This window comes from Acomys russatus, chromosome 27 (assembly GCF_903995435.1).
Source record: "Acomys russatus chromosome 27, mAcoRus1.1, whole genome shotgun sequence".
In the NCBI taxonomy this organism is placed as follows: domain Eukaryota; kingdom Metazoa; phylum Chordata; class Mammalia; order Rodentia; family Muridae; genus Acomys; species Acomys russatus.
The window spans coordinates 39,682,447-39,692,229 of NC_067163.1; positions in this window are offsets into that span (position 1 = coordinate 39,682,447).

Genomic DNA, 9,783 nt, shown 5'->3' on the forward strand with positions numbered 1-9,783 from the left:
ATAAATTGCAGTCATTTTCATTGCTTACCTTACATTTTCTGTATAATTAGTTTTTATTAATAAAAATTTTACATTCATTCAAAATTAAATATATTTTAAATTTTATTTCTTTTTTACTTTCTGTGCTTTGGTGTTCTGCTTGCGTGCCTGTCTGTGTCAGGGCCTCGGATTCCCTGGAATCCGAGTTATAAATGGTTGTCAGCTGCCATGTGTTTGCTGGGAATTGAACCCAGGTCCTCTGGAAGAGCAGCCAGTGCTCATAACCATTGAGCTTTCTCCCCTGCCCTCACATTTTAAATTTAATAGTAATTAAAATAAAGTCGCTGTAAAGGCTTGTTACATCAGTATAGATCGTAAGTGGGCTGTATAATGTGATGCATAAGGTAATATTCAAGGTAAATAAACCTTTCTAGTTGAGGCAATTAGGAATTGCTCTAGTAGTCAACTCAATTTTGTCTGAAATTAAAAACTGAACTTCATTATCTCTTCAATTGTGGCACAAATTTCTAGTCACAAAAAAAGATCAGATATTAATGGCTATTCAACCTATGAATTAAAAAACTTCAAAATAAAAGAATTATAATTTACCAACTCTAGTATTTAATAGGTATAACAGCTATAGAAAATATACATGAGAACAATGCATCAAGCACAGAGAAAGAAAAAATGATGGCACAGGGTCTTCCATGCTTCATTTATTTAAAGTTGATGAATTAGGAAAGGCCAGCTGCAAGCACCTTCAGATAATAGCTAGACATTTTCCATACAACATATTGCAAAGCAAAGTTTTAAAATTTTCAAAACTAGAATTCATCAATAAAATGGTTGTAAGTACTAATTATATTCTTATTTTCTGAAACCTCTAAAATATGTAGCTCAATGTGGCTTAAACTCTCTATTTGCCCAAAGTGAACCTGAACTCCTGATACTCCTGCCTCTCTCTCTCAAGATCTGAGATTACAGGAGTATATCACCACACATAATTTTATTATGACAATCTGGAGCTTCAAATAAAACTTCAATTAAAATATAAATATGGTTTCAAAAGATCTTCCCAGTCCTTTAAAAATAATAAATAGAGAACAATTTAAAATATCAGAATTTAAAATATCAAATAATAAATTATAATATCACCATTTAAGACATATTTTTGGTGCTATAGTTATAAGGAAAGTGCTATAATAATTTACAGCATTCTTGTCAAATGTGCATAATGCAATAATGAAGACGTATTAGCAAGGTGATAAAGGTCACTCAATGTAAAGAAGAATTATTCTGTTTTTAAATAGTCAAATTCATTAATATAGAAGTAGAAATATAGATTAAGTTAATATGTAGACATATGATATTGAGTTCTAGCCTCAGATAAACTGAAGAAACAAATGAAGCAAAACCATGCCATTTGCTGTATTACTTACAATGAATGAATGTATAAGGAATAATTTCCACAATTATAGGAAAGAAGACAGTTTTTACATTTTCATTACTTTATAATTGTACTGTGGTTAAACAGAATGGAGAAATATTTATTTTTATACAGCAATCACTGAGGCATTTAATAACAACAAACATCATATCAGTAAATAATACTGCATTGTTGCAAATTTGGTGTTCCAAATGAAAGCAAGGGTGTATGGATTCTTTTACTGTTCTTCATATATTATCAACATTATATTAGGGGGCTTATGGATATGGTTCAATGCTGTATACGCATGGATATGGGAACTCATATCTCCTGCAACTATGTAATATGCTGGGTGACTTGAAACCTAATATTTCGTAAGTGGATGATGGAGACAGTAGAATCTTGGGGTATTGGCCATGTAGCTTGTCTAAACCAATTGGTGAGTTCCACTAGCTCAAAAATATTGGGGTCCTCTTCAGCAGACGACATCTGATTGACTTCTTGTATTCATTAGTGAATTCATTAGTTTATGTACCCGTATGCCATAAGAACATACAGGGAAATTCTATTTAAAATTATTTTTAAACAAAAAGATAAAATGTATCATTTATTTCTGTTATATGTTTGTTTGTTTGTTTGTTTTTCAAGGCAGGATTTTTCTGTGTAGCCTTGGCTGTCCTGGACTGGCTTTGTAGACCAGGCTGGCCTTCAACTCACAGAGATTCACTTGCTTCTGCCTCCCCAGTGCTGTGATTAAAGGTGTGTGCCACCACTCCTGTCTCATTATATGTTTTATAAATGTGTAAGTCTAAATCAGTCTGCATTTTAAATCAAATAACATTTACTGCATTTAAATACTAGTTCATAGAGAAAATACTAAAATTAAAAAAGCTCACAAATCAAATTTAAAACATGTAATCTGAACTAATTCCAGTCAGAAAATTAGCGGATCACAAATTATAAAACACTAATATATGAATTTTGAAAGTATCACTGCTACATATAGGCTTAATTTTGACTAATTAAATGTGCAGATAAGCCCACTATGAACATAGTTGAGCATATGCCCTTGTTGTGTGCTGGAGCATCTTCTGGGTATATTCCAAGGAGTGGAATAGCTGGGTCTTAAGGAAGCCCTATTCTCAGTTTTCTGAGATAGTGCCAGATAGATTTCCAAAGTGGTTGTACAAGTTTGCATTCCCACCAGCAATGAAGGAATGTTCCCCTTTCTCCACATCCTCGCCAGTATGTGCTGTCAATTGAATTTTTGATCTTAGCCATTATGATGGGTGTAAGCTGGAATCTCAGAGTCATTTTGATTTGCATTTCTCTGATGACAAAAGACTTGACCATTTCCTCAAGTGTTTCTCAGCCATTTGATATTCCTCTGTTGAGAATTCTCTGTTTAGTTCTGAGCTCCATTTCTTAATTGGGTTATTGGAGTTGGTGGTATTTAATTTCTTGAGTTCTTTATATATTTTGAATATTAGACCTTTGTCAGATGTAGGGTTGGTGAAGATCTTTTTTCAGTCTGTGGGCTGTCGCTTTGTTCTGTTGACAGTGTCTTCTGCCTTACAGAAGCTTCTCAGCCACAGTTGAGTGGAGAGTGAGGAGTAACTAGGACATTAACTCTGGTGCTTCTATATTTGACCATTTTCCCATGATGGGAAGGCAAGGCGGCTCTCAGAGAAAGAATAAGCAGGCTACCAAGATGAGGCTTGATAGCCTGTGACCATATAGTATGGGAGGAGTTCCGCCTCGGTCACAGACATAAGGGAGGGGAATAAAGTAAAATCAGGAGGGAGGGATAAATGGGAGGATACAAGAGATAGGATAACAATTGAGATGTAATATGAATAAATTAGTTAAATAAAAAATAAAATAAAAATGTTCAGGTAAAGGGGGAAATTTTCTCATTTGTTACAAATTGTTATTTCACATTAACACATTGTATGGGGTTGTAAGTGATATAAATTTAAGGTTATTTTTAATATATTTGAATTGGAAAAATGGTATGCAAAATTTAAATAATCTACACAGACTTTATGAAACCTTACAGAAATTTAAGTTCAGAATGAAAACAGAGTGGAGAATGTAGCTTTACATCTATAGGATAGTCCTATTCTCTAATAATAGGTTTTATCATCGTCCTATGTTCTTTACATGAAAAGATAAAGGTGAATTTGACAGTTAAAACCAATAAAAGATGAGGAAAGAAAACTCGCCCACTTATTGAGCAGAATTTACAAAGGGGAATCTCTTCAATAAAAGTCCAGGACTTGAAGGAATAGGCAATCTGTTTTAAAAACTACGATTTCCTTGCCTTGAAAAATGCAAATTAAAATAGTCTTGGTCTGGATGAAGTTGCAAAGACACAATTTTAAGCTATTTTTCTGCTTCAAATATAATGAAATTATAAACAAAACTATGCAACTAAATAACAAATATACATGTGTAATAATGGCACAGAAACAAACAATAAAACTGAGAGAACTGAGAGGTGGCTCAGCATGTAAGCATACATGCTGCTCTTTCAAGGTTTCCAAAGTTAATCAATACGCTTAACAATGAGAAGGTAGACCCACTGAGATGGAATGGTCAAATTGAGACATTCTAAAAATAATTGAACAAGAGTAGCATTTGGTTTTCATAGTATTGGTAAAAACAAAAAAAAAATCAAAAAGAAAAAATATTTCTTATAATTAGGCATAAAAGAAGCAAGAAAATGGTATAAAATAATAAATTATAAAATATTGCAAGTGTCCTCATTAGAGGTGATATATTTTAATTATTTTCAAAGGAAAGTAAATGATTAAAGTATAAATTCAAGAGTTTATCTAGCATAATAGAAGGGTTCTGCTTTATCAGGTATGGAGTTGATTGATTCCCAAATTTAATATAGTCTTCATGACCCCTGCTACTAGGAATCTCAGCTAGAGTCACCTTCATATCCTCCTTGGAGCCTACCATGTCCTAGGTTTGTAGCTTGTCACAGAGAAGCCACTAGCCAAAGTTTCTTTCTCTATGCAAGCCCTCTGCTCTCTGGCCCCCACTCAGGCCAGGCACCCTACTGAGGGAAGTCGGGGGGGGGGGGCGGGGGGCTGTCTCTGACATGGACTCTGCTGCTTGCCTTTTTGTAGTTTTCCCCTGGCAGGGCTGCCTCACTGAGCCACAGGGGAATGGGATACTTTCAGTCCTGATAGGACTTGATATGCTGAGGTAGGTAGGGTTTCCTCTTATTTGGGGAGTTGGGGTGAGGAAGGAGATGGGGGAAAGAGGGTGGTAGGGTGCGACAGGGTGGGGAGGAGAGAAGGGCCTATCACCAGGTTATAAAGTGAATAAATAATTTTTAGAAATTCTGAAAATGGAATCCTTGCATCCACAAGACACTATTTTAAAGATTCACTAGTTTTTGGATTAAAGTGAATAAATAAAATAAGTATAGTTAAACTTCAATATGTTAGCCCAATGGAAGATAAAGGTTGGAAAGCAGGTACTCAGACAATATTAAAGAACAAGGGATTTTAGAATAATCCATAGAACCATGAATAAGCCAGAGAATTTTAGTCAATAACAGATACTGTGACATACATCATATTGGATAAAAAGATGATAAAAATAATATGTTGTAGACTGGCTAATGTGTAACAGTTTAAACTTATTTTAGCATTTTATTTAAATGTTTAATTATAGGACTATAAATATAGATGAGATGGTAACATTTTTGCCTCCGTTCATTGGGGCATGGATTTTAAGTCCCAGAAAAGGAAATAAAAACTTAGATGTGCATACAGTTGCTTACAATCTCTGAGTAGGGAGGGGGGAGGAAGACATGTCATTAGCTCACTAGCCAGCATAGCCTATCCAAGTAGTTTTGCATCAGGTTAGTGAAAAACCAGATTCAGCATAAAAATGTTGGATCTACCGTCTCTTATCTAAGTTCCACATGTACATGCAGATACTCTCTCTCTCTCTCTCTCTCTCTCTCTCTCTCTCTCTCTCTCTCTCTCTCTTCCTCCTTCCCTCCTTCCCTCTTTCTCAATCTCTCTCCTCAAGAAAATGCACATACAGGACCTCACATACACATTTACACACAACAGAACTATGAGTGTTCAGAGGGATTTCTTGAAAAATGCTCATAATAATAATGAACTTTGATTATCAGAAAAATGGGTGAAATTCTTCAATTTGGCAGAGAGTCTTTTGTCTTATTTCCTTTGTAATAATTGAAAGACTGTATGCACACCAATTTTATCACTGCGTTTTCAGTCTTTTATTTTTCTACACTGTGCAAATATCCACCTTTGTAACAGGTAAAAGTGAATGAGCTTATATATAAAGTTTAAACTGTCATTGTTGTTCCATTAATTCCGTAATCTTAAAAATGAGATCAAAGTTAATTTTTCTCTTTACATGTCAACATTTCAGAATAAAAGTTATAAACTTAACTCCCTAGGTTGTTGTCATATGAAAAATTCATAGATATTCCCTAAAATTGTTGTGCTGAATTTGACAGAAAAATAACATCCATTAGTAGACATCAAAGGCATCCAAACAGGAAAGGTGTTCCAATCTACTTTAAAAGAAATGGTAACATGTTTCAAAGGAATACAGTGAAAATAAGTAACGATTTACTCTGAGGAGAGTGTGCCAATGAGCTGATGTTACAGGTATCAGAGAAGTAATCTTCAGTAGGTTGTCAACCTGTTTGGAACAGCTAGGGAAGAAAGGTGTAGTTCAAAGCAGACTGGGAGAAAATGCCTATCCCAAGCTATTTCATGTTGTCAAACATAGGTTGTTTACCTCTGAGGAGTAGTCCGGGATGTTGAGGTTCAAATTTAATTTTAGAAAAAAAAAAAAAAGTAAAAAGAAGTAGAATGTTTCACCTCTTTTGTCTGGTCTTTTTAAACAAATAATAAATATAAGGTGGTTTGGCCACTTTGAACTCCTGGCTGCTTTAATGAGGACAAATTTGTATTGCAAACCCAGATTTCTTGAGCTAGAAATGATAGATCACACACATCTACTGTGCATCACTGCTTGTTAGTTTATTTTACTAAACACCCATTGGAAATAGTTTGATATAAAATCATGCCTAATTTAATAAAACATTGAACAAGACTTAAATGAATGATTTATGTAGTAAATAGCTATATTATTATTAATGGTAAACAGGTAACAGTAAAGTGCTGGAAGCTATGTTGCCCCTAGATGAGCCATTTCTAATCAGACAGCATATAAGTCTAATCCTATTTCCTATAAAATCGCCATATACTTTCCTAAACCTTTCTATGTTAATGCTTTTGCCTGCAAACATTTATTGTTTTACCTAATACACGTTTATTAGTCAAATCAATAGTTTTACCATAAGGCTGATCTTTTACACTAGCTGCTAACTCACAGCTACTTTGTTAGCTTCTTCACTGTTGTTTTGAACGGTACAGTTCATTTTCTTTGTTATAATTTGTTAAATGATTATAAGTTATACTTAATAATTTTGATTAAGATTGATAACATTATGTAGACATCTAATCTGATTTTTTTTTTATATGTAAGAAGTATTTGCTAAAGCCCCATTGTCCCCCATCCCAAGAAGACTGGTGAGACACAGGAGCAGCTCTTTGCTCAGAAATCTTTCTGCTTACTCCCAGCAACCTGGCCCACCTGGCTCAGAAACAGTGAGGCCAGAAAGATATTGTAAATAGTAGGCATCCATGACTCTATAGAAGAAATTTTAGAGTGTAGTAGCAATGTCAGAGGTGTGGTCTTTGACAGCCATAGCAAACTGATGTCAATCAGCAAAGGGAAAAAATAAACATAATTTAAAGGAATTGTAGAGGTGATATAAGTCTGGAGAAGGGACAGACGGAGAAATATCCTGAGATATCTTACCAATTAAATAACTGAGAACCCAAGATGCAGATGTACTTGTTGTTGCAAATATTTCATAAATAATATTGAACATCTAATCAGCATGTAGTCGACTGAGAGAAAGGGAGAGGAAGAGAAAGGAAGAAATCTTCTATTATCAACTACACACTAATTCAAGATTTTAAAACCTCATGCATTACTGAGAACTAATGAGCTGGTGACTTCTAATAGCACACATATTCAAGTACACCTAATATTGAAATTAGCTGTATTATCTCATCATTAGACATTGTTACTAACTAATGTTTTGGAAAATCAGAGTGTCTGTATAGTACGGTTAGTTTCACAGAATCCTTTCCTCCTTGGGACATAAGCTCTCTCTTTCTATGTTTCCTTTGGGCTATGTAATTGTGGGTCCCTGTGTACTTTATAACTTTACCCAAATTTAGATTGTTCGATAGTAAATTGGGTCATATACTTTTCCTACAAGCACAAATGAATTTATCTGTTAAAAAGAAGTTTTTGTTTGATGTCTTCTTTCTCTTTGTTGTGTTTTCTATTAACTGGCATAGACTGTTTCCTATGCCGTAACAGATAGACTCAAATAAGTTATGACACAATGCCATAGAAATTTATTTTTATGGTTACATAACAGCTTTGGGAGAGTATTCGCTTTAAGAGGATGGCTCTATTCCAAGTGCTCTTTCAGTGATCCAGGCCTCTTTGTTTTATAAATCCATCATCTCGCAGGGCTTGATTATTGAATGTTTTCAAGTAGAAAAGTGATAGTGATAAGATTGTGGAGACCCTGACAGGCACTCCTGCATCCTGAAATCCTCACTTGGGAGAAGCACTTTCTTTGAAAAATGTCCATCATGAGCCAGGCATGGTGGCGCACGCCTTTAATCCCAGCACTCGGGAGGCAGTGGCAGGCAGATCGCTGTGAGTTCGAGGCCAGCCTGGTCTACAAACTGAGTCCAGGACAGCCAAGGCTACACAGAGAAACCCTGTCTCAAAAAACAAAAAAACAAAAAAACAAAAAAAGAAAAATGTCCATCACATGACCACCTCTAACTATACAAGATCATGAGATGCAGACTCTGTGTTGAAGAGCCACCACCCAGCTACTACTATGTTTCATTGAAAAGTCAATAATGTAATATAGTGTTGTAAAGAGGGCAATTATTCAGGATCTGAAAATCTATGTGTAATCTTACTCCTCTCCTCAGGGAAACAACCACAAATCCTAGCCAGTAACTTCATACGTTTTAAAGCATTACTATCTATACTAGTGAACATAAGCAAGAAAAGAAATGAGCCCAAGATATGTATTATGTACAAGATGGTCAAGAGTGTATCCTGAAGACATCAATCTAAGAATTCCTTGGCTATTAAAAACAATAAAAGGAGCACTAAGGTTTTCTCTTCTACCTTCTCTTCCTGTTCCTCCAACTTTGTTTTTGTTTTTGTTTTTTATTTGTTTGTTGTCTTTGTTTATTTGTTTGTTTGTTTTGTTCCTCTTCTGTTTGTCTTTCCTCCTCATTTTATTCTTCTCTTTGGAATTCAGCTTCCATCTATTATATCATCTCCACTGGAGATGTAATTTTATTGTTCCACACCCTCAGAATACATAAAGTTTGGTAATTAGGTAGGGGTTGAAGAAAGGAAAGAAGGCAGGAGGGGTACAGAGAGAAATGAGGATGGAGATGAAACCTGGCTAAAGCAGGGGCAGGGTGACAGAAGGCCAGTAGAGAGAATAGAAACTGTAGGAGGTGGCATCTATACAAGAAGTTGGAGACCTAAGTCATGGTAAGCTGGGAGGATATGAAGTGGACTCTATCTGAGACTCCTAATAGGAAAAATCATGGAGACTGAAGAGGGAACCCTTTAACTAGGCAAGACTCCTTGTGGAGGAAGGGGGAAACGAACACACCCACAAAAACTTCTACCCAAAATTTATCTTGCCTACAAATTGTGCATGGATAAAGATAGAACAGATATTGAGGGAATATCCAGCCAATACCTGTGATAACACAAGATGCACCTCATGCAAGAGAGCCAACTCCTGACACTATTAATGATACTCTGCTATTCCTGAGGACAGGAGTCTAGCACAGGTGTCCTCTGAGAGGCTCCATCCAGCAGTGGATTGAAATAAATGCTGAGATTCACAGACAAACATTGGACAAAGAGTAGGGAACCTTGTAGAAAAGTGTGGTGGGGGGAGGAGAAAAAGACCTAGAGGTGAGAGAAACTCCACAAGACCAGGGCTGAGAGGGGCTTCTGGAGACTGAAGCACCAAGCAAGAATAATGCATGGATTGTATCTAGGCCCCCTACAGAGATGTAGCCAATAGACAGCTCAAGCTTCGTGTGGGTTCTCTAGTAATTTGAGTGGGGGCTGTCTTTGACATGGATTCTGTTACCTGTTTTTTGATTACTTCACCTTGGGTGACTGTCTTGCCAGGCCACAGGGGAAGTCCTGATATAACTTGATGGGCTGGGGTG